The sequence below is a fragment of the Phascolarctos cinereus genome, unplaced genomic scaffold (genome assembly GCF_003287225.1).
Source record: "Phascolarctos cinereus isolate Bilbo 61053 unplaced genomic scaffold, phaCin_HiC Scaffold_726;HRSCAF=1367, whole genome shotgun sequence".
Taxonomy (NCBI): domain Eukaryota; kingdom Metazoa; phylum Chordata; class Mammalia; order Diprotodontia; family Phascolarctidae; genus Phascolarctos; species Phascolarctos cinereus.
The window spans coordinates 366,008,271-366,033,075 of record NW_027556098.1 but is presented as its reverse complement, the minus strand read 5'-3'; the positions used below and the strand labels follow the sequence as shown (position 1 = coordinate 366,033,075).

Below are 24,805 nucleotides of genomic sequence, written 5' to 3'. Positions count from 1 at the left end.
TAGTAAGTATCTGAGATGGGATTTGGACTCAGTTCTTCTTGGCTCCAAGTCCAATGGCTCATCCATTAGCCATGTTGCCAAGCATAGTGGGATATATTGGGGATGATACAAAGGCATAAAGAAGGCTCTGTGCTCTCAAGGAGTTCATTCAATTGACCAGCATTTATTAAGCACATACTGTGTGCTGGATAATGGACTAGGCACTTGGGATTCAAAAACAAAAATGAGACAGTCTTTGACTTCAAGGAGCTCTCATTATATTGGGGCAGTAGTGGAAAAGACACCAACAAATATAAAACATATACAAAATAAATCAAAGTTAAGGAGGGGAGATGAAATGTGCAGATAACTACAAGGTAAAGGTGGAATAAAGTCCTATGTGAATGATGCTACAGCATGCCTGAGAAGCTCCCAGACATCAACCCAATGGTGTTTGCTGAGGGAGCACACTCACCAGTCTTCACCTAGGGAAACCCCTTCCTCTCTTATCTACTAACATTGGAGCTGTGTGTCCTTTGTTCTCAAAGAGGACCATGACACCAGGAAGGTGGAGGCATAACTTGTAAGTGAATTGGATTTAAGTGAGGCAGGGCTGTGCAAAGTCTCCAACCTCAAGTTCTCCTCCGAAGCCATCTGGGTGCGGTGGCAAGATATCGATCAGGACAACTGGAGATGGCCCCCACCAACAATGAAGGACTGAAAGGAACAACAGATTTTGGAAAACAGTAATGACAACTGACCCTTACAACAGTAGTACTTTTGAAATTGCAGAAGCAAATTATACACATTTTCATTTGAGCCTCCCAACAACTTGTGAACTAGGTACAGCACTGTCACGAGGATGATGGCCAGACTTGGGTTTTCACAGTTATAGGGAATTAGCTTCCAGGTAAGGAAGCAGCCAATGTATCTTTTCTGAAACTTAGTCTTAAAGAGCTGCTTAGATCACTTAGATGTGAAGTGACTTGTCCAAAGTCAAACAGTCAGTATGTTCAAGGGCAGGGCTTGAATCAAGTCTTCCTGGGTATGGGTTGGCCTCTCCATCCACTAGACCATAGTACCTTTCTGGGCTGTCATTAGTATTAATGGGTATTATTAGTCTCATTTTATAGAGGAGAAAACTAGAATTGAAGAGATGAAGTAACCGACCAATAGGTAGATTTTTAAGTGTCAGTATCAGGATTCCTAGTCTATTTATACTATAGTGGTATTATGGATAATTTCTGAAAGTAGGCAGAAGTTATCGCACAGGTCAGCCTGACCCAGGGTGGTGAGTAAGCAGTTATAATGGTGTTTGGGAAACCCTTTAGTTAAGAAAAGTTTTGACTATGACCTGGGCTCCACTGGCAATTTAGTGGGTCTCTGAGACTCTTAGACTGAATGAGCCTGTTTTGGTGACCAGATTCTCTTGTGCTCTCCCTGGCTTTCCCTAAAGAAGAAGAAGTTAGTTTGTATGAGTAGTTACGTAGAAAAGGAGAAACCTGAACAGTTACTGTAGTGTTTGCCACTTGAATGTGACCACAGGCCCCCCAGGATGATCGGTTTGGGATATTTCAGCAAATCTTCAAAAAATAACATTTTTGATGACTTAGAGGAAGTAGGAAACCAATCAATTCATCCATGCAGAAATCTGATGGGAAACTCTAGCAGGGTCAAAAGTCCCAATGCACTTGTGAGTTCACACCTTTTGAAAAACATATTTACTCTTCTCTGACCTTAGATATCTCTGGGCAAGACCTCTCTTCTAAAGACAGAAAGCAATCCAGAAGTGGAAATCCCCAGGAAAAGCCGTGAAGTCAGTGGAGAGGCTGTCTTGTTGAAAAACAAGGCTCTAAATGTGTCCTGTTATACAAACCAGATGAAGTCAACACAGCTTGGCATTTGTTTCTATTTTCTACTCTGGCCATGGCAGAAGTGATGAATTTAAGGTAGCTCATCCCTGATGGTTAAGAAATCTAGTATTCATGGGAAATTCTCGATAATTTATTCTATTCACTACATCACACTGTCTCTATTGATATTAAAATACGATTTTATACACACACACATACACATTCAGGAATCCATCTGTTTTGTAAAAGAAAGTCATTATCCCAGTACTTCAAATTTTTTCATCTCCTCAATCCTCATAATCCCAGGTTATATAAATTAGTTTAACCCCCCAACCCCCAATTTTGTAAGGGATGGGTTAGGGGCAGTATTGGAATTAAGCTGAGAAGACTCCAAAGGCCCTTAGCCCCAGGGTGTTAATACCACTGGTTAATGTTTATTTCAGGAAGGCATGCTTGGGCCATATATAGTCCAGACCTCTGTCTGTCCTCATCTTCTTTCATTTTTAGCTTCATCTCCTTCTACCCACCCCTCCCCCCAGTTGATACTTTAACAGTCTGACTTTCTGCCCCCTGGTCAGCTTGGTCCCACGAGTTATAATTGGCCAGCACAGTGGAGAGTCTGTGGGTAGGAGCCCTGAGGTTTGGTTGCTTTTTGCCTTACTTGGCATGGTTGAGGGGGTGACCTACAACGTGAGATACCATGCTGTGTTGCTTGAATTGGGTTCTTAACCTGAGTTATTTGCTTTGATCTGGTAAGACTATAAAAACTTATGGGGCAGTAAATTACCCCTTCGCCATAAGCTTAATTTAACTAGGGTTTGAAGTTTGCATCCCTCAGGGATGCTTCTGGGTATTTCCTTCTCTCTCGTCTCAGAGAGTGACATGTTTTTGTCCTAAAAAAGATAGCTACCCATTGAGCTGCTCACATTACTGCTCCGCACCTTCTTTTCCTTGCCAGCAGAGCCAGGGAATGTAATATTCCTTCATAAAGACCCTTTGAGGTTCTTGGGTTGAAGATCCCGAGTCCCTGCCAGCTTGGGTGGCCCCAGGAGAGGAGCAAGATTTCAGGAACAGGGCTAGCAAGAAGAGCAGAGAGAATGGGCTTCCACAGACAGGAATTTTCTTTCTGCATTGCCCTCCTTTTCATCTTTGCTCATGGTCAGTGTTCTAGAGCCATGCCACTGCTAGGATGGGGTCATATGGAGAAGAGACGCTGTGAGGCCTGGCCCCTGCCAGACCCCCATCCTCCCCACCCCCATCCAAAGGAGCCCACTCGGTATTTGCATGTACAATCTCTTATTTTTCTTCAAATAGAGTTTGAACAGTTTCTTGCCTGAGGAGGTACATTGAGGCTGGTGGAATCAGGGTCTATATTTTGATAATAGCATTTGAATGAGCTCTCTCTGGTCATAATTCTGCTCCTCTATCCCTGGAGGTGGGCTTGATGCCCAGTGCCTTTTGCCATAGGATCTGAGTGTAAACAGAAGGGAGACGCCTCTCATTTGTCTCTGTGCCGTATGCCCGCAGAGGGGAGGGTGGGTGGATGATTGTGGTGCCAGGATCCCGGATGGACAGTCTGCTCCTCCTGGGGCTGGGGGTGGGCTTCTACACAGCACAGGGACAGCTGCCTAACCTGACTTAAAATATTTTGTAGTGCTCTAACCTCTCGAGGTTAGGGACACTGGGGATGTGAATAAGCTGGACTTGTCCACAAGTGAGTGATCACATGGTGAGGGGCCTTGAGATCATGCAACATAGGCATCATTTGAAAGAATTTGGCATGTTTAGCCTAGACAAGAGAAGGATGAAGAGGGACACAGTGGCTGCCTTTGGGTGTCAAAGGGCTGCTCTTTAGAAGAAGGAAAAGGCTTGTTCTGCTTGGACGCAGAGGGCAGAACCAGGAGTTATCAGAAGTTGCAGAGGTAAATTTAGGTGTGCTGTCAGGAAAATTTCTAGAGCTGTCTAGAAGTAGAATGGACTTCTTCAGGAGGGAGAGGCTTCACCAGAGGCCTTCAAGCAGAGGCTCACTAACAACTTATCAGGTTTGTTATAGGGAGGATTCATGATTAGACATGGGCTGACTCAGGGGGCTTTTTCCAGCTCTGAGGTCCTATGAGCCATTGCTTAGCGAGCAATGTAACCAGCCCCTTGTAAGTCAGGAGCTCTGACGGGGAAATGGATCTCTCTCTTAGAGTATGTTTAATGGCATATAGGTTTTCTTGGGGCTGGCTGGCATGAATCTGACTGGGCATCTTGGCAGGGGAAGGGGTTTCTGGGTGAGTGATTCCATTGTACAGGCAAGCTGGTGAACTCCTTGATCTAATATTGTTTGTCATTCCTCCTTGATCGGTGGAGCTAACAGAAGCCTCAGCCGGTTGGAGTCCAGAGTAGGGTGGCCGGGCTCATCTATTTACCTTGGCTGCTGGGTGATCTGGCTTTATTTTACTGGGGCAGCCACCCCTAAAGTGTTCATTGTCTGTTGATAGGAACTGAGGTGGGTGGCAGGCTAGGGGGATGTAATTCAGTCCTGTCTTGGCATGATGTCCTGTGCGTCAACAGGCCGTAACTCAGACAGTTGCCGATTGTCACATTGTGTGTGTCTGTGTGTGCGTTTTAAAAATAAAGACCTACTTGTTTCTAAAGAAGACTGGCATTGGTCCAGAAAAGTCTGAGTGTAAAAGTTCTCTTGAAGGGGAAGACACCTTAGTATTTGGGACAATTTCAGTGTTTATGAAAGAAACTAAAAATGCTGGGTAAAGATCAGCTGAAATATGGGGCAGGGGGCTTCCTTTGTGACTAGGCCAGTTTATCTCATGGTCCTGCTTCTTCTTCTAGGCCTTGTCCCCCAGCTACTGAAGCAAATATGGCAGGCAGTCTGCCAAGTGTGTAGGGAGGGAGCGATTTATTTTCCTTTGTGATTGGGAGAGAGGTGGATAGGGGAGAGAGAATGATAGAAGTTTGCATGCTGTTTCTAAACTACTTTAAAAGACTTTCAGAAAAAAACATTGAGTCTTGATTCAGGAAAGAATTGGGGAGAGGGCAGTTTCTCTTCTATATTATGTAGATGGTAGCCAAGATGAGTTCTAAGACTGATCTAGTTCTAAACTCTGTTAGCAAGATAGTGGGGTGATGCAGTGCACTAGGAGTGCCCTTTTCTATTGAAAATACAGTTGGAGTGTTCCCCACTGATGTAGGGAATAGGGATTCTTCCCATTTGCTAGCTCTTCTTCCTCAAATGATCTCTTTATTTGTATACATGCTGTGTCATCACTGCCCATCTGCCTTCCAAACTAATGTAACTTCCACCTGAAGAATGAGTCTCTATTTTTTTTTTTTACATCCCCTTTGATAAATGATCTTCTACCTCCCACTTGACAGCCTCCATGACAGCTGTCCCAAATGAGATAGCCCTTCTCCTGAAGCGGTGGTTTCCCTCAAGGAACTTTGACTCCTTTGCTCCTATCACATTTTCCCTTGTCTCATATTCATTTGTGTACAGAGGTATAACTAGGGCAGGATGACTGGGACTTTTCCCAGGGCACTGAAATTTAGAGGCTACTGATAGCACTTGGAGCTCCCAGTGAAGAATCTCCCTATGCCAATGTAGATGATTCCAGCTTGTCTGCAACTGAGCAGTCTTGAAAAAGTTGTCTAGGAACATTGAGAAATTGTGACTTGTCCAAGGTCATGCAGTCAATATATGTGAGAGGCGAGACCTGAACCAAATTCTCCCTGTCTTTAAGGATGTCTGTCTCTAGTACAAAGGTTTTTCACCTTTTGTGTCATAGACTCCCTCTGGCAGTTTGGTGAAGCCTATGGACCTCTTCTTTTTTTTTTTTTTGGTATATGAATTTTTTTAAAAAATTTATTTTGATTTATCAACAATCATTTCCATATGCTTTTGAGTTGAAAATTTTTCTCCCCTTCCTCCCCCCCACCCTCCCCACGATGGCTCACAATCTGATATAGGCTTTACATTTACATAGCCATTAAACATGTTTTTACATTAGTGAAGTTGTAAGTAAAAATTCAAACCAATAGGAGGAACCATCAGAAAGATGAAACAAAACTCAACAGAAGGTAAATATAAGTGATAGCGATTCAACTTCCATAGTCCTTTCTTTGGATGTGGACAGCATTTTCCATCCCGAGGCCTCTGGAAATGTCTTAGATCCTCGTAATGCTGAGAAGGGTTCAGTTTAACAATCTTAGTCATTGCATAATGTGGCTGTTATTGTGTACAATGTCCTCTTGGTTCTGCTCACTTCACTCAGCATCAGACCATATAAGTCTTTTATGGACCTCTTCTTAAAATAATGCCTTCAAATAATTGGAGGAAATGTGAAACTTCAACTAGAGGCTAGTGAAAATAAAGACGTTATTTTTCCTCCCATCCAAGTTCATGGACCCCCTGAAATCTGTTTGTGGACCTCAGGCTAGGTACCCCAATTCTGTAAGATGATTATAACAAGAAGCCACTAGATGTCTTGCTTCCCTTTTCCCTTTTCTCCCCATCCCTATACCATCTCCCATGATCTTACCCCAGGTGAGCTTCCTCCTTCTCTCTCCCCACTTCTGCCTCCAGGCCTTCTGGTAGTGACTTCACAGGGTCTTGTAGCCTCCTTTTCCCATGAGGACTTCTGTTCCAGGATCTCTTCTCCCCATCCCAGTCTTTCCACCCTTTCCATTTTTTCTTAAAAGGCTGATTGGAGGTACATTTTATGCTGAGTATCTTGGGTATTAATATTGCTAGTTAGGATCCTTTTTTTTTTTTGTACAAGAATTATCACTATACCACTTGTCTCCATCTCAATGAGATTGTAATTTCCCTGAGAGCAGTAATTGTGTTGTTTTTCATTTTTGCATCCCTAGGGCTCAGCTCTGTACCTTGTGCAAAGGTGCTTAATAATCATTTATTGGATTGAAAACTTTATTGAATGAGTTATTGCTTATTAATAGGATACTGGCTAAAAACATCTCTGGTTTGGAGGTAAAACACTCTAAACTAAAGTAGAAACTAATGTTGCTTCCTCCTCTACCGTAGAGAATATAGCTTTCCAAGAAACCAAATTACTCATGTCCCATAGACAGGATGTCTCCCTCTCCCAGATAGGCTTTTGGCTGTACTAGCATTTCTGTTTCTCTGGTGCTTCCAGGCAGTCAATTTCATCTTGCAATTATATGATTTCATGTTTATTGTATATTAGGTTTCACTAGATTTCATACATTTAAACACATTTTTCCATTGCTGCTGTTTTTCTATTTCTATACACACCTCTTCTGTTCTGTTTTATCTTGAATGGTTCTAGGTTAAAATGACCAGATTCCACATGTTTGTTAATGCCACACATGAGGGATTGGACCTAGAGAATCTTGTCCTTTTCGCTGAGTTTGCACTGGATGTCCAGCCTATGGAAGTTAAGTAGGAGAAGCCTGGTACAAAAAGCACTGGTCTTAAGCGTTAGAAGGCCTAAGTTCAAGTCCTGACTCTGACACTTATATGCTCGCAAACCATTTTCCTTCTTTGCCTCAATTTCCTCATCTAAAATACTTGAGTTGCCTACCTCACGGGGCTACCATGAGGAAAGCCATTGAAAAGAATGATACACAGAATGCATAGTATTTATAGGCTTTCTTGAAATGGAAATTTATTGCTGTATATTTTGAATCCTCTCACATTCTGCTGGGCATGTGGCAATGCTTTTTTTTCCCTTTTGTATTTAAGTTCATGATATGTTTCTTTTTCTTTTTTTATTGTGTATTTGTTTTAGTATTTAAGTCTAAAATAAAAAAAAAGAATGATACAATAGGTACAGCACAGGGCTGTGAAGTAGAAAGTGATTATCTTAGAGTTGGAAAGATCTGGGTTCAAATCCCATCTATGCAACTTACCAGCTGCCCTGTATAGGCCACTGAACATCTGTGTACCTAAAGGGAGTGCCTAGGACTTAACTTCTAAATCCCAGATGGTTTGACATCTGCAGTGGTAGAGGGATTTCCTTATGTCAGTGAAACTACTGATCTCTCATGTCTATAAATACAGACTATTGGAAGTAGAGGATATTGGTTCTCCCTCCTTCATTATTACCATCAAGAGAGGGGGTAGGAGCAATGACAAACTTAGTATGGAAATAGAAATTTAGAGTAGAAGCCTTCCTACTCCTGTAGCTAGGATAATGGTATCATAGATCTAGAGATGGAAAGGCCCTTGGGGGTCATCTAGTCCCATCCCTGCATTTTGCAGAAGAGGAAACTGAGTTCCTGAGAGGTTAGTGTTGACTTCCTGTAAGTAGGTATATAGTAAGTGGCAAAGTTAGCATCTGAACCCGCAAATGCTGTACCCTTTCCATTGCTCTATCACAGAGTGGGAGGTCATTGACTTTTATTATAGACTGATCGGATTCTATTTGTGCATGTTGTGTTTTCGGGTCATGCCTTGATCCTTGATAAATGCATTGTACAAGGAGGGGTCCAGTGGAATAGGAAATCGCATGGCCCTGGGTTAGCCTTGATGTTTTACAAAGCAATATAATAAAGGAGAGAGGGAGAGAGAAGGGATTGGGACCTAGGAACAGGATGGGTTCATGAGAGATATATTTTCAAAAGGAATAGGAAATGAAAGCCAGAATTGTTTGGCCATCTTTATCTCTGTAGGCTTCCTCACTTACTGTATTTCCTCATCTGTTTTCTCCCCTAGCATATTTCCTTCCACTTCTGCCCCTGCATTTTGAGGAGAAAAGCACAAAATGTTTTCCCTAAATAATGTTTCCCTATTTCCTTCTGCTTTATAATGTGCCCAGGGCTGAAGACAGAGGCACATTCAATTCAACGTCTTCACAGATTCAGGCAGAGTAATTGAGATGAGAGTGAATCAGTTCTTCCAGTTTCCCCTCTATAATTCCATTAAGTGGGTCCTTTCAGTAAAATAGGCCTTGGAGAGAGGGCAGAAGAGACTAAAGGTCAGAGTGAGGAAGCATCACCTGCTGACTGCCACTGCCTGGAGGACCTGAAGTGGCCATCTGAACTCCTGCTGATTCTTCTGGCTTGCTTCTGGTGCCCTCTTCCCTCTTTCTGTCACCTGCTCTTCATTAGGGCTCTTTGGTGGTTCCTGAATGCTGGATGTGCTATCTGGGAGAAGCCCAGGTTCTGCCCCCTAGGGAATGCCCTGCCTCTATAGACCTGGGTGGTCTAGCAACTGTGGGCAGTCTTGGTGCCTGACTTTATTAGCCTCTCAAAGAAATGCTGGTCATCCTGGAGGAGTTGCTCCTGTGCTCTTCACCCATCAGTGCCTCCATCAGGCAGCAAGCATTTATCAAGTGCCTACTGTGGGCAAGGCACTGGTATAATAAAGACGATATGAAGTGGTCACTACTCTCTTAGAGCTTATATTCATCCGAAGGAATATGTTGTGTTCGGGGAAGACTAGTACCTTTAGTATTAGGGCTGCTGAGCCCTTTTTAGGGCTGCTTTCCACCACAGGGGTCCACCTGATCCATCTAACTCTCACCTGTGGCTCCACACAGATAAATACATGTTATACATAAATACACATGTAAATACATGTTATTTTATCTATGTGTTTTTTGGGGACAGAACCTATAATTCATTGATGTAGGGAACTCCCAGTGAAGAAACTTCTCTGCTAATGCAAATTAACACCTGCTCTTCAACTTAATTATTCAAAGAGTTTCCTGGGGCCCTGAGGGGTTTTAAGTTACTTGTCCAGGGTCATACAACTGGTACATACTGGAGGCAGGTTTGAACCCAATTCTTCTTGACTTCCACTTTGGCCTTTTAGTTGTTATGCTGTGCTGCTCCTGTATAGGTTCTATAAGAATACAAATAAAGGATTTGGAAGGGGGAGTGACAGTTGGGTTGGGGGGTAGGTAAGGAAAGATCTCTTGAAGGAGCTGCTATTGGAGCTGAGATTTAAAAGGAGCTTAGAATGTAATTTAGTGGGCTGCTTTGGCTAGCTAGAATCCAGTGGATAGGGTAAGGAGAGTAGTGTGGAATCAGCTTGGTCAGATAGGCTCTAGCTAGACCGTGAAGGGCTTTGAATGCCAAACATAGAGGCAATGGGGGCCACTGAAGTAGGTGAGTGACATGGGCATATCTGTGCTTTAGGAATATCACTTTTGCAGCTAAGTAGATTAAAGAGCAGAGAGGCTGCATTAGGATGACTTCTAATTGGTCTTCCAATGAGGAGTCTAGTACCATATTCCAGGTGAGAGGTGTTTAGGGTCTGAACTAGAGTGGTGGCTGTGTGAATAGAAGGGAACATGTAGAAAAGCTGTGAGGTAGAATTGATAAGCCTTGGCAGATAATTGGATATGGGCATGAGCTCTGTGGCCATACATTCAATTCAGAGGGTAGCTTTCTGCTTTGTACTTCTGATGAAAATCTTTGCCTAGTATAGAATGATGTGTGCCGTAGGCTTTCAGAGTTAGAAGGTGAGGCAGAATAAGGCAGTGCCAAGAGTGCTGGATCTGGAGTCTGCCAACCTGGGTTTGAATCCTGACTTGGCCACTTCCTGCTGGTGTGTGACCTTGACCCTGGGCAAGTCGCTTAGTTAACATAAACTCCCTGTGTCTTAGCTTTCTCATCGATAAAATGGGTGTGTGTTGGTGGTAGTGGCCGTGATGGAGAGGTACAGCCTAGGATCATAGCTTTAGAGCTGGAGGGCCTTAGAGGTCATCCAGTCCAAGCCCCTCACTGCCCTTTCTAGCTTTAAATCTGTGATCATAGGCACAAGTACATACATATGTACACACACCTGTGTGACTTCAGACAGCATCTAATCCAATCTATACCTCATGAGAAAGCCCCTCTATGATGTTCTTCAAAGTAGTCTCTCAGCCTTCACTTGAAGATCTTTAGTGGGGTGGGGGTGGCGCCACTTCCCAAGGCAGCCCTCTTATCGATCTTGTACAGCTCTAATTGCCAGGAAATTTTCCCTTCTATTGATCCTAAATATGCCTCTTGGTAGCTTCCACTGATTTTCCTTAGTTTTGGTTTTTGGAGACAAGACGAGCAAGTCCGACCCCTCCCCCAAAACATTAGTACTGATCCTTTTTCACTCTTTATTACGAAATAGTTGACCCTGTATTTCCAGGCCTTTGGGTGACCTTCAGATAGTACTCCGTAGACTCTTCTCTTCCCTGGCCATTTCTTATATATATTATGTCTCCCAAGCTAGTTTTTGAGTACTAAGAGGGCACCTGTCCTATTTTTTTTTTTTTTGCATCTCCCAGATGACCCATTGCAGTGCCTCACACTGGGGCACTTAATAAACGGGTTCCTAACTAACCACTCTTTAAAGGGGGCCAGTCAATCTTTAGTGGAGAGTCCTAGAGGAATAATACTCTTAACATTTTCACTTGGGATTGACTTGGTTTAAGGCAGAAGTCTATTTCAGAGTTCAACTTAGAAGCATTGAGATCATAATATAAATCCCTAGCAAAGAGAAATGAAGCTACTTTCAATCGATCAATCGATCAATTAACCAGCAGAAAAAAAAGTTCCGACCATTTGAAATGATCCAGAATATGATTTTCTGGCCTCCTTTCTTGAACCATAAATCTCAGAGCCGAAAGGGACTCTGCTGTTATTCAGTTGTGTCTGACTCTTCATGACCCTGTAGACCATAGTATGCCAATGCTATCCATGGGGTTTTCTTGGCAAAGATACTGGAGTGGTTTGCCATTTCCTTCTCCACTGTATTAAGGCAAATAGAATTTAAGTGATTTGCCCAGGATCACACAGCTAATAAATGTCCAAGGCTCGATTTGAATTCAGGTCTTCCTGATTCCAGGTTTAGCACTCTATCCACTAAGCCATCAGCTTGGTGACTATGTAGTCCAACCCATACCTGAACAAGAATAACAACATCAGAGCTGTCAAACAAGCAGCCAGAGAATGGCTGGAGCCAAATGAAAATGTAATTGGGAAGTGTTTAACAAAATAAAAATGCAATACAACATTGATAATGTTAATTCATGGTTTTCTAAGTCAATGTGTGGCCCTCAGGGACCCCAGTGCTCTGCAACAAATCTGGCAAATGTCCATCAAATTTTTGCTTAAAGACTTACCAGTGTGGGAGGACCCACCCTTTCCTGAGGCAACAACCTGTCTGCTTGGGATAGTACTCATTGTTCAGATGTTTTTCCTCATATCAAGCTTAAATTGACCTCTCTGCAATTCCTGAATTCCATTTCAAGTTTTGTGCTCAGAGACATTCTCCCTTTCTAACCAGGACAACTAGCAATTTGACTAAGACGTCTTTAGGTTAGGACAGTCTTCATGATATTTTGTCAAATGTTTTCCCTAATCCTACAGAGCATGCCAAAAACATGGCATAAAACAAAATGTCTCTTGTTATGCCAGTTTCAGAAAATTTGAGGATTGGTGAAAATTATTATGAGTTCACATTTTTATTAAAAGGCAGTGTGATGTCAGTCAGTCAGCCATTAAGTATTTATATATTGCTGGCAAGGTTCTTGCCAGAGTCTTCCTTAATTGGCTGATCCTTCACCTGGAAGATGGTCATCTACCTGAGAGCCAGTGTGGCTTCAGAAAGGGCTGAGTAATGGTTGACATGGTGTTTGCTGCTTGACAACTCCAGGAGAAATGCCAGCAACAGAACAGAGGTCTGTACACAATGTTTGTCAATATGATCAAGGCCTTTGCTACTGTCAGTCACGAGGGCTTGTAGAAGATAATAGCAAAATTTGGTTGCCCAGAGAAATTTCATCATTATTGTACATCAGTTTCATGATGGCATGCTTGCCAGATGCTGGATAAAGGGTGATGCACTCACACTTTCCCAGTCGCCAATAGAGTGAAGCAGGGCTGTGTGCTTGCTGTCATGCTTTTTAACATGATGTTTTCCATGATGTTGTCAGACACCTTCAATGAGGATGAAAATGGCAGCAAGGTCAGCTACTGCTCTGATGGTAAACTATTTAACTTGAAAAGGCTATAAGCCAAGACTAAAGTGGAAGGAGAGTTGGTGTGTGACTTTTTATTTGCAGATGATTGTGCACTCAGTGCAGGTTCTGAGGCTGAGATGTAACAGAGTATGGATTGATTCATATGACTATTGATAGCTTTGATTTCTTCTTCTGAAAACTTCTTGTTCATATCCTTTGACCATTTATCAACTGGGGAATGGCTCTTATTTGTATAAGTTTGGCTCAGCTCCCTATATATTTGAGAAGTGAGACCTTTATCAGAAAAACATGCTATAAAAGTTTCCCCCAGTTTCCTTTCTTTCTAATTTTGGTTACATTGGTTTTGTTTGTGCAAATGCTTTTGAATTTAATATAATCAAAACTATCCATTTTATCTCCCTTCATCCCCTCTATCTTTATCTCTTTTTTGGTCAAGGAGCTCACATTCTTATGGGGGAGATAACAAGCCACCAAATATGTACAAACAAGCTATGTTATTGTTCAGTAATTTTTCAGTCATATCCAACTCTTCATAAGCCCATTTGGGGTTTTCTTGGCTCAGATACTGGAGTGGTTTGCCATTTCCTTCTCCAGCTCATTTTGCAGATGAACAAACTGAAGCAAACAGGGTGAAGTGACTTGCCCAAGGTCACACAGCTAGTAAATGTATAAAGCTGGATTTGAACTCGGATCTTCCTGATCCCAGGTCCAGCACTATATACATTTCGCCACCTAGCTACCTAGGATAAACTATAGATACAGGCCAAGTGGGAAATAGTTAAAAGAGGAAGGGCACTAGAATTAAGGGGGTGGGGTGGGGGTGGAAAAGGCCTCCTGTAGAAGGTGAGATTTTGTATGGGACTTAAAGAAAGCCTGGGAAGCCTGGCAGAGATAAGGAGGGCGAACATTCCAGGCATGGAGGACAGCCAGAGAAAAATGCCCAGATCATGGAACAGCAAATTGTATTAGAGTATTGGTTTTGGAGTCAGAAGGTCTGGGTTCTAATCTCGGCTCCGATGCTAATGGTGGATCTTGATCAAGGCTTAGAGACTCAGTTTCCCTAATTGTCAAAAAGAGATAAAAATACCTATATCACATCTCTCACGGGGTTTTTGTGAGGTTCAAATTAGAAAATAAATATAAAATGCCTTGTAAATTTTAAAGGGAGAATATATGATTTACTATCTAGTGTAGTCTCCTTATTTTGTGAATGAGGAAAGGGAAGCATTAAGTGACTCACCCAAAGTTACACAGCTAGTAAATAACAGAACTGAGATTTGAACCTAGGTCACCCAGCCACAAAATTCAGAGTTGGAAGGGACCCCAGCAGCTCCCTAGTCCTAACCATGCCTGAAAAATAATTCTGTCTATGACATATATGTCAAAGGTTCATCTGTCTTCTGCTTGAAGATGTCTATTGAGGAAGAACCCTTTATTTCTCAGCACATTTCACCTTGGGATAAATCTAATTGTGAAGTTTCTCTTTACTTAAATTAAAATTTGCTGCTGGTAGCTTCTATGCTTTGCTCCTAAGTCTACCAACTGCATGACACAGTAGATAGAGTCCTGATCCTGGAGTCATGAAGATTTGAGTTCAAATCCAGCCTCAGATACTGATTAGCTATATGAATCAATGCAGATCATTTCACCATTATCTGCCTCAGTTTCCTCATATGTAAAATGGGGATAATAAGCACCTACTTTCTAGGGCTGTGAGGATTGAATGAGATAATATTTGTAAAGTACTGAGCACAGTGCCTGACACATAGTGGGTGTTTAATAGATGTTCTCTTCCTTCCTCTGCCTCTGAATCCAGTGTCCATATTGCCTTGGTCAGAATCAGAGATGATAAACAGCAGACAAAGGCTTTGAACTCAGGCCCACTGTCTCCTAATTCAGTGCCCTTTCCATTGCCCTGCAGTGCCTCTTAACAGAATGCTGGGCTATTTGCTCCTTCAACGTGTGGTAACTTTGGCTTTACTCTCTACAGTAACCTAGTTATGGCTCCAAGGAGTGTTTCGTTCATTGACCGTGGGGCTAGGGGACAGTAGGATATTTTATAAACAAATCCATTTAAATGGCTGGCTTCTTCAGTTCCGGCAGTTTGCTAAATGGATGAAAACAGGTAGTTCAGTGTAAGCCACTGCATTGAGAACAGCCCTTTAGCCCAGTTTGATATTTAATGCTTCGACTTAACCATAAAAAACACAATTTATGCTAATATGTGCTGTTTAAGGCTGTTTCTAACAAAGCCTGCAATTTTAGCCACTTCATGTTCTTACAACTGCTGTTTACTAATGCTTAATTTCAGCAGAAAAGCCACTTCTTCCATTCAAACAGCAAGGAAAATGGGCATTTTGAGGGGAGTTAGTCATTTTGTGATTTTAATCCTGAGACTCAACATTATTTTCCTTGCTTTGGGTTATGTTGTGGATGCTCAGGGTATTCTAGTGGTGTCTTTCTGTGTCCTATAGTTGGAGAAGACTGGCCTGGATTCCATGCCTTTGCCTGGCTGCCAAGGATGAAAAGTGAGACCCTTTCCCAAGCAGGAGTTATGGGGGGAAGAACAGGGTGGCAGTGAATCCATGGGATCCTGCATTGAGAGATGGAAGTGACTTTTGCATTTTTCTTTTAATTTCTCTTTGTTCATTCATTTGTTTATTTTTTGATATTCTTTTTAAATTTTGAGTTTCAAAATTCTCTCCGTTCCCCCGACCCACTGAGAAGGCAAGCAATATGATATTCTTTATGCGTATAAAGTCATGCAAAACACATTGGGAACTATGAATGGAACAAGTGCAACTCCTTCATTTGACAGATGAGGAAACTGAGGCCCCAGGAGACAAGAAACTTGCCCAAGATCCCACAGGTAGTAAGCTGCAGAGCCAGAATCTGAAGCTAAGCTATGGGGTCGTAGATTTAGACTTGGCTACCTTCAAGTCCTACTCCTTCATTTGACAGATGAGGAAACAGAAGCCCTGAGATGTGAAGTTACTTGCAGTTCTTAAGTGGCTGAGCTGGGATTTGAATCCAGGCCCTCTGACTCTACACCCAGTGCCATTTCCATTGTACCATCCCCTAGGACTCCAATATCAGAACTCTTTCTACTGTGCCATCTTACTTATTTTTAAAGTCCATTTCCATCATTCAACAAAACTAATATAGATTTTTGTGTTAATATTTGAAAGTTATTTGATGCTGACAATCATAGTATGGTTTCTTAGGCTTTTAAAAATATACAAGTAGGCCTTTCCTCCCCCAAAGTCTTTCTCCGGTGCTTTATCATCATATTAAGGTGACCCTCAAAGGCTTAGCCATTGGAGGCCAAGCACTGGTAGGTCCTATTAAGTGGAGAAGGCCTTGAGTATGTCTAGTGAGACACTGTTTCTGTCATCTAAGGATCAGCCTAGCTAAGTTCAGAGAGGCTGTAGGACATTCCCTCTCCCACTACTTTGCCTTTGCCTAGGCTGTGCTCCATGCCTGGAATGTGTCCTCTTGTCCCCTCTGCCTCTTAGATCCCTGGTTGCCTTGAAGACTCAGCTCAACCAAAGAAAAGATAGGAGAAGACACCTCCTACTACTTCTTTAGCCTTGGATAGAACGTTAGGACTTTTTTTTTTTCTTTAGTGTATTGATAGGTTTTGCTAAATCTTTATCTCTTCTTCCCCCCCCCCCCAAATTATTTGATATAAAGCATGGCTCTTTGGGTGTGTACGTGTTGGGGGAGGAAAACAAGAGAAAATTAGGTGATTAGAAAACAAAGGTTATCCATAAAAATCTGCAAAGTTAGCTCTTTCCTGCCCACCCCCAGCCGGGAGTTGCTAGTGCTCCAGGATTACTCTGTATGAGCTTTGTTTATCCTTGTTACTGACTTCTCTTTGTATGAATTACTTCCTCCCTGTATAATGGGAGAATGTTTTTGTCTTTTGTCTCTACAGTGTCTGACACCTAGTAGTCCCTTAATAAATATACTTATTGAATGAACAAATGAACGAGATGGCTGCCAACAAGATTTTTTTTTTTGACTCACAGACCATTCACTTAAGGTGAAGATGTGTTGACCAACAAAAAACCCAACACAACAAAATCATGGAAACTTGAAAGAAGTGAAGCCTTTCTTGGTTCCATAGATTTTCTTCTCTACCAGGTCCATCACAACCATTTTGTAGAGAAAGGTTTTTTTTTTCAAGTTCCATTTCAAGTTCCATTCTTAAGTGGCTGAGCTGGGATTTGAATCCAGGCCCTTTGACTCTATACCCAGTGCCCTTTCCATTTTACCAGGCCCTAGGATTCTTTCCACTGTGCCATCTTACTTATTTTTTAAAGTCCATTTCCATCATTCAACAAAACCAATACAGATTTTTGTGCTAATGTTTGAAAGCCTCTTTCCTACTGCTACTCCTGCAGCTCATCTAGTATAAGAAAATTGGATGGCAGGCCCAAAGGAAGTCGATTCCTAGGTGAAGGCAGTTAGGTGGCACAATGGATAGCGTGCTGGTCTGAGAGTCATGAAAACCTGAGTTCAAATCCTGTCTCAGATACTTACGTAGCTGTGTGAGCTGGGGCATGTTAGTTAACCTCTCTGAGCCTCAGTTTCCTTATCTGTAGAAATAATAACACCTACCTCATAGAGTTTTTTTAATATTTTATTTTTTTTCAGTTACATGTAAAAATTTTTAACATTTAAAAAAAATTTTGAGTTCCAAAAATATGAAGTGTGTCATCCTTAAGCAGAGGCCTTGCTAATCTCTGTATCATTATGTGCTGCTGAAATGAGTACCAAACAGCTGTTTTGAAGATCAAATGAGTTAACATATAAAGTACTTTGCAAACCTTAAAGCACTATGTAAATGCTAGTTATTATTATTATTAATAGTAGTAGTAGTAATAGCAGCAGTAGTAACAGTAACAGTAGCAGTAGTATTATTATACTAGTTTAATACTAGTTATACTAGTCTAACTATATATATATATATAATATAGTCATACCATAACTATATTATATATATAATATATATATTTTACTAGTAACAGTAGCAGTAGTATTATTATACTAGTATTATGCTATACTATTATATATACAGGCTGTATGACTTAAAACCAGTAAGCCCTCATGGGGAGGCCCCTAGCACCCATGGCTTTTGGTATATGGGGAATGTAAGAGAATGTAAAAGAAGGTAGGAGGTAAGAGCAAGCCACTTAATATTTCTGAGCCCCAATTTCTTCATCTGTATAATGTGGGGCTGGGACTAAGTGACCTCCAAGGTCCTTTCTGATTTTAAATCTGCCTCTCTTCTTTGAAGGACAGTCTTTTTTTAGGCAGTTGGGGTTAAGTGACTTGCCCAGGGTCACACAGCTAGTAAGTGTCAAGTGTTTGGCTTAAGGCTGGATTTGAACTCAGGTCCTCCTGACTTCAGGGCTGGTGCTCTATCCACTGTGCCACCTAGCTGCCCTGAAGGTCAGTTTTCTTAAGGGAATCTTAGCTAGTGGATAGGGATTCCTTATCTCTTCAAGCTCAGCCCCTTAAATTGACTGATGTTTTAGATTCTATGTTGAAATTCAGCCCTAATGAGATATGGTTCAAATTGTTTTACAGAACGGTTGAAGTTTCACAGCTTTCCAAACAGTGCATTAGTGTTCCAGGTCTCACTCTTGACAGAGAGGTAATAGATTAAAGATGAGGAATGAGACATGTATTCCCACAAATGGCCAATGTGTTGATTTGTTTGGCTGGACTAAACGTATTTGTTCCAAGAGAGGCTTCTGGTTGGAAGTAGTGAGGTGGTAGGCTGCTGGATAGTGATACGTGATGCAGAAAATAGAGATAATCAATAAAACATTTTTTAAGTACGTAGAAGAAAACAAACAAAAAGCACAGGTGGGAACATAAGAGAACGGTTTTCCTACTGCCTTGCTAAGTTTCTTATATATGTGTCTATTTGGATAGGGACTGGAGCCATGATTTCATTGGTATAGGAAATGTAAAGTCTCAACTTGGCTAGGAGGTCTGCTCAAGGTCATAGAGCCAGTATGTTTGAACCTCCTGGGTTTATGGTAGGCTCTCTATTTACTTTGCCATGTTGCCTCTTGTGTAAATATGTAACACGGGCTCTGGAGAGTTTGTCCCCAACTCTCACTGGCTTTGGTAAGTCAATTCCCCATTGAATAGCTATTTTCTCCTCCCTTGAGAGTTCTAGGGGTAACCCTAAGGTCTAGGGCTTTATTATTATTTTTTCTAGTAAACTCCATGCAGTATATTCCTAATAGAATTTAAGCAGCTGATATCTCTCCAATACCAATTAACTAACTAACAGCAACTCTTTTACACAAGGATATTTGCTGTGAACTTTTAGCAAGGATTTACAAAAATTCCCCCTGCCCCCAAGTGCACTCTCCTCAATATACTCACTTCATCTCTGGGGAGAATGGGCTCACACTTAAGGTGGTTGCTACAAAACATTGTTCCCAAAGTCTGGGACGTATTCTCCCATTGACTACATACAGAGTCAAGGGAAAATACATCAACACTTAGCCCATGTGGATGGAAATCCTTTTCTTCCTTCATGAAGTCTTTTTTCCCTCTTTTTTATCGAGGTGCTTTGTTTTCACATTACAAACCTCTCCAGATTACCCCCACTCCATGACAGCTCTCTTACAACAAAGTAAAGCAATTAAGTCAAATGAATAATAGAGTGATCTCATTTGAAACCGTATCTAATAGTACACATCAGTGACCTCCATCTGACCTCTCTATTTTTAAGTGTTTGTTTCTAAAAGAAGAAAGAAAGAACAGAAATCTGTTTTCTCTTCCTCCTGCTCTCCATCCTATTGGAACAAAAGAAAAGAAAAATGAATTACTTGTAACAAATACACAAAGTTCAAGCAAAACAAAATTTCTCTTTGGCCACATACAAAAATATATCCCTCTGCGCTTTAAATCAATCACTTCTTTGTTAGCAGGTGGATAGTGATGTATCTTTGATGCAGACACTACTGTCAGCCGAAGCCACTGGGGATCCTGGTTACCATCACTAATGGGAAGTCCAAACTTTCCAACAGTTTGAAGGCCACAAGGTTTCCTGTAGTCAAGGACTGGTGGAAGAGACAGTCTCTGCTTTTGTCCTTCTTTCCCTAGTCCCAAGCAATTCCTTCTTTTTTCTCCTTTTAAATAGCATTTTTTCCAATTAGATGTAAAGACAATTTTTGATATTCATTTTTTATAAAATTTCGAGTTCTAGATTTTCTCCCTCTCTCCCCTCCCTAAGACAATAAGAAATTTGATATAGGTTATGTATGTGCAATCATGTAAAACATATTTCCATATTAGTCATGTTATGAGAGAAGAAACAGAACAAAAGGAAAAAACCACACAAAAAATAAAGTGAAAATAATGTGCTTCAATCTGCTTTCAGATTGGATGCTTTCTTTCTCTGGAGGTGGACAGCATTTTCCATCATGAGGCTTTTGGACTTATTTTGGTTCATTGTATTGCTGAGAGAAGCTAAGTCTATCATAGTTGATTATTGCACAATGTTGCTGCCACTGCGTACACTGTTGTCCTGGTTCTGCTCACTTCACGCTTTAGCAATTCCTTCTTGAGGGGCTTGGCTGGAACTGTTCCCCCACTAAACTGGTCTGAGATTGAAATCTTGAGTGCTGAGCTGGCTTGCCGCTTTTATCTAATCACCAGTGAGTGTGACTCCCAGTTCATTTCCTATGTAGCATCATTTCATTTCATTCGGGGTCTTGTAGCATTTCACTCCTTCAAAACATTTAGGACGTTTTTCCTTACCTAGTTTATTCCTTTGATTCAATAGAGGTATCGGAATTGTTCACACCTTTTTTGTACCTTTGATTCTTTAATTCAAAGAGGCATTCTTAGTTGATCAAGGTGTCAGACCTTTAGGACCTTGCTAATTAGCTAACTGGGATATGGGTGATTGATTTCATTGAGGACTCCAGGTCTTTTGTATTTGATTAGAGCCAGGTGGATCCCCACCCATATCTATATTCATCCATTTCTCTCTTGCTCTCTCTTTCCCTCTCCTTCTCTCTCTCTCCTTTTAAAAACAAGCAAACTACTTAATAGAAGTTCAGTTTCTTATGCAGTCTTCTTCTTTGTATGTTGAAATGTTTGTGTTTATTGATAATTAAATTCATGATAAAAGAAAATTTAATTATTAAAAAAGAAATATAAACTATTGCAATTTCAAATGGTATAATGACAAATTTTTTTCATTCATTCAACAAATATTCATTGAGTTCCTCTTGAGTGCAAAGAACCTTCATCTGGGCACTGGGGAAATGCAAAGTTTAGATAAAAGCTGGTTCCTGTCCTCATAAAAGTTAGTAGTATAGAATCCTTCTTAGATAATCAGTGCTATAGTCCTGATCTTGCCTCTCTGGTCACAGGTGAATAATAGTTACTCTGGGAGGTTGTGATGGAACCTGACTGAGGAAAAATGAACTCTCAGAACTGAAGTCTCTGGCCAGTGTAGAGGCAGGACTTTCTCAGCCTGAACTTTAGTGTATGGGCCAGTTTTAGGGTCACAAGGGTTTATTGTCTGAGAAATGACCCATTTTTCCTGGAATCTTTCCCTTTCCGGCCAGTGTTCTAGGACAGCTTTGGGAGCAGCCTGTGCTCTAAGGTTATAGGTTGGTGGTGACAGACACATTCTGGAATGGCGGGCATCCTGAGTCCATATGGCTTCCTCTTCACCAAGGGATTCCCCTAAATATCCTGGGTTGTTCCACGCTGTTTGTTTTATAACCCCATCAGGATGTGTCTGTTCTCTCTGTGTTCTTTTCTGTGGCTGGCTTTCTACTGATTTTTTTTCCCCAGTGGGTCAACATCTGTTTTACCTAGATTATAAACCCCGGCCTAAAAATCTTTGAGGAATAAAACATTGGGCAGAGCAAGTTAGTATGAGGAATTCTGCCCATGTGAGATTTAACATCAAGGTCTCAAAACTGAGAGGATTCTGGGAGTTCATTTAGACTAGAGATTCTTAATCTTTTTTTTCTGTCATGGATCCATTGGGTGGTCAGGTGAAGCCTAGGGGCCCCTTCTCAGAATAATGCTTTTAAACAATTGGAGGAAACATTAAATTTGAATTTAGAGGTTAGTGAAAATAGATATAATTTTTTTTCTATAAATGTTCTTGAATCCTCTGAAGTTTCTTACCAGGCTAAGAACCCTTGATCTGGACCAAGTTGTAACTTAATGATAATTCATGCTACAACATTCCAAGCAAGTCATTATCCAGCTTCTTCTTGAATTCCTCCAAGGACCAGACAAGGACTAGCCACTTCCCAGGGTGGCCTATTCAACCTTTGGACTGTTATTATTGTTAGAAATCTTTCCTTTACCTATAGCCTTAACCTTCAGCTTCAACTCATTATTCCTAGTTTGTCCTCTGGGGCCAACCAGAGCAATTTGTCTTCCATATGATAATGGTCCTCAAGTGTTTGAAATCACATCCTGCCTGTCTTCCCACCAAGGCTTCTTTTCTATTGACTGTTCCCTGTTCTGGTACTTAGTGGCTTGTGTGACCTCAGTCAAGTGATTCAGCCTCCATTTCCTAATCTAAAATAAGGCAGCTGGACTAGATGACTTTTGAGGTCCTTTGAGGTCTAGTTCTATGGCAGTATGATCCTTCAACGTATCTGTGAAAGGGGTTAATCTCCATCTCCTTCAGTCTTCTATGCATGCCCAACACCTCGTTAGTATCTTTCCCAAACTGGCCCCAGAACTGAACACAACATTCCAAATATAGCCGAAGAGGGATAGAGAAAGCAGAACAATCATAGATGTGTAGATTTAGAGTTGGAAGGGACCTTAGAGGTCAGCCCCTCATTTGACAGATGAGATAAATAAGACCCAGAAAAGCAAAAAGACTTGCCCAAGGTCACACAAGTAGTAATGGACAGGATTAGGATTCAAACCCATGTCTCCTGGCTCAAGAGCCAACTTCTTTATCCCCTTCCTCATTCTGGGCACTCTGCCTTTGATAAGACAGCCCAAGCTCATACTTCCTTCTTTGACTGTTGCATTCTGATTCATATCAGTTTCACTAAAACCCCCAGGTCTTTTTCAGATAAACTGTGGTCTTCCCAAAGACCTTGAATCAATGCAGATTTATTTGGACATTTTAAGTGGTATATTTTTCCAGTCCTCTTAGGAGCTGTGGGGATTTAAACCTTTTTTTTCTTTCTGAAATATACAGAGAAAGAGATTTTCCTCTAATCTCTGAGAAAATATGATCAAATTTGAGATACTGATAATGACAACTTCCATATCTACAGTACTTCAAAGTTTTAAAAAGTGTCCACATCATAACCCTGAACAGAATCTGGTAGTGCAAATGTGATTTGTTGTTGTTCGGTCATTTTTCAATCAGGTCTGACTCTTTGTGACCCCATTTGGGGTATTCTTGGCAAAGACACTGTTGTGGTTTGCCATTTCCTTCTTCAGCTCATTTTACAGGTGAGGAAAGTGAGGCAAACAGGATTAAGTGATTTTCCAAGGGTCACACAGCTAATAAGTGTCTGAGGCCAAATTTGAACTCAGGAAGATGAGTCTTCCTGACTCTGGGCTGGCACTCTACCTACTGTGCCATCTAGCTGCCCAAATGTGATTATGCCCATTTTATAAGGGAGGAAACTGATACATTATGGTATGGTGGATATTCTCTCTTTAGGTTTTCTTATCACTACTATACTGGATTGCCTACTTTGCTGAGGCTCCGTTTCAGGTTCCTTTCTTACATCTTCATCCATTTGATGTCTTCTAACTTTGAGTATTCCCCAAAACTCTATCATAGGCCTTGTCTCTACTCTCTGATCTTTTATGGATTTAATTGTCCTTTCTATGAATAGAGATGACCAGATTTAGCTATCTAGCCCCAGTCTCTCCCCTTAGTTTCAGTCCTGTGTCACCAACTTCCTATCAAACATTCAAACTGGACATCCTGGAAGTATCTCAAACACATGATGTTCAAAACAGAACTCGTTGATTTACCCCCTAAATCTTTTCTGTCAAAAGTGCCACCATTCTTTCAGTCTCTAAAATCCATAACCTCAGTATCATCCTTGACTTCTTCCATTCCCTCACTCTACATGTCCAGTCAGTTGCCAAATCTTGCTGTTTCTACCTCTACAACATCTCTTTCACTTGAATTCTCTATATACTCAGTCACTCCTTTAATTCAGGCCCTTGTGATCTCTTATTAAGACTATTGCAGGAGCCTACTAACTGGTCTCCCTGTCTTAGGTTTCTCTCTACTTCAGTCCATCCTCCACACTGCTGCCAAAATGATTTTCCTTAAGTGCAGGTCTGACCATGACTCCTACCCAATACATTCTAGTGGCTCCCTGTTGCCTCTTGGATAAAATATAAGCTCTTCTATTTAGCTTTTCATGTCCTTTACAACCTGCCCCTCATCTGTCTTTCCAGCCTCATTGTATATTACTTCCTGATCGGAACTCTGAAATCTAATTAAACCACCCTTCTCTCTGTTCTTCACACATGACATTCCATCGACCATTCTCGTGCCTTCGTACTGGCTGTCCTTCCTTCCTGGAATGCACTCCCTCATTACCTCTGCCTCGCAGAAGACCTCTCTCTTCCTTCAAAACATATCTTAAGCACCACCTTCTTCATGAAGCCTTTTCTGGTCCCTTAATTGCTAGTATCCTCTTCCCCCAAATGAATTTGCTTTTAACTGTCTTATATTTATTTGTTTCCTTTATTACATTTATTCTGTATATCTTATGTATGGACCTGTTGCCTTTTCCATTAGAATGTAGTCTCTTTGAAAGTAGGGATTATTTCTTTTTTTGTATTTATCAAATGCCTAGCATGGTGCTTGGAACATAGTAGGCATTTAATAAATGCTTGTTAATTTATTGATAGCAACAACATTAAAAATCAAGATAAATAACTAACTTGTGTAGTAATTATTTATAACTGTATTTCCTTGGTAATTATTTGCATTAAAATTAATTTCAGCACATAAAGGTTGAT

At 41.2% G+C, this 24,805-nt stretch overlaps 1 protein-coding gene and 1 non-coding gene across 6 annotated transcripts in view; one reads left to right on the top strand and one right to left on the bottom strand.

Annotated features, from left to right (window-relative positions):
• HIVEP3 (HIVEP zinc finger 3) overlaps positions 1 to 24,805 on the top strand; it is a 678,266-nt gene that overhangs the window by 58,932 nt on the left and 594,529 nt on the right. The window lies entirely within an intron of this gene.
• Positions 17,469 to 17,570, bottom strand: LOC144454643 (U6 spliceosomal RNA). Its single transcript, XR_013483153.1, has one exon. It is a non-coding gene; the product is annotated as a U6 spliceosomal RNA (small nuclear RNA).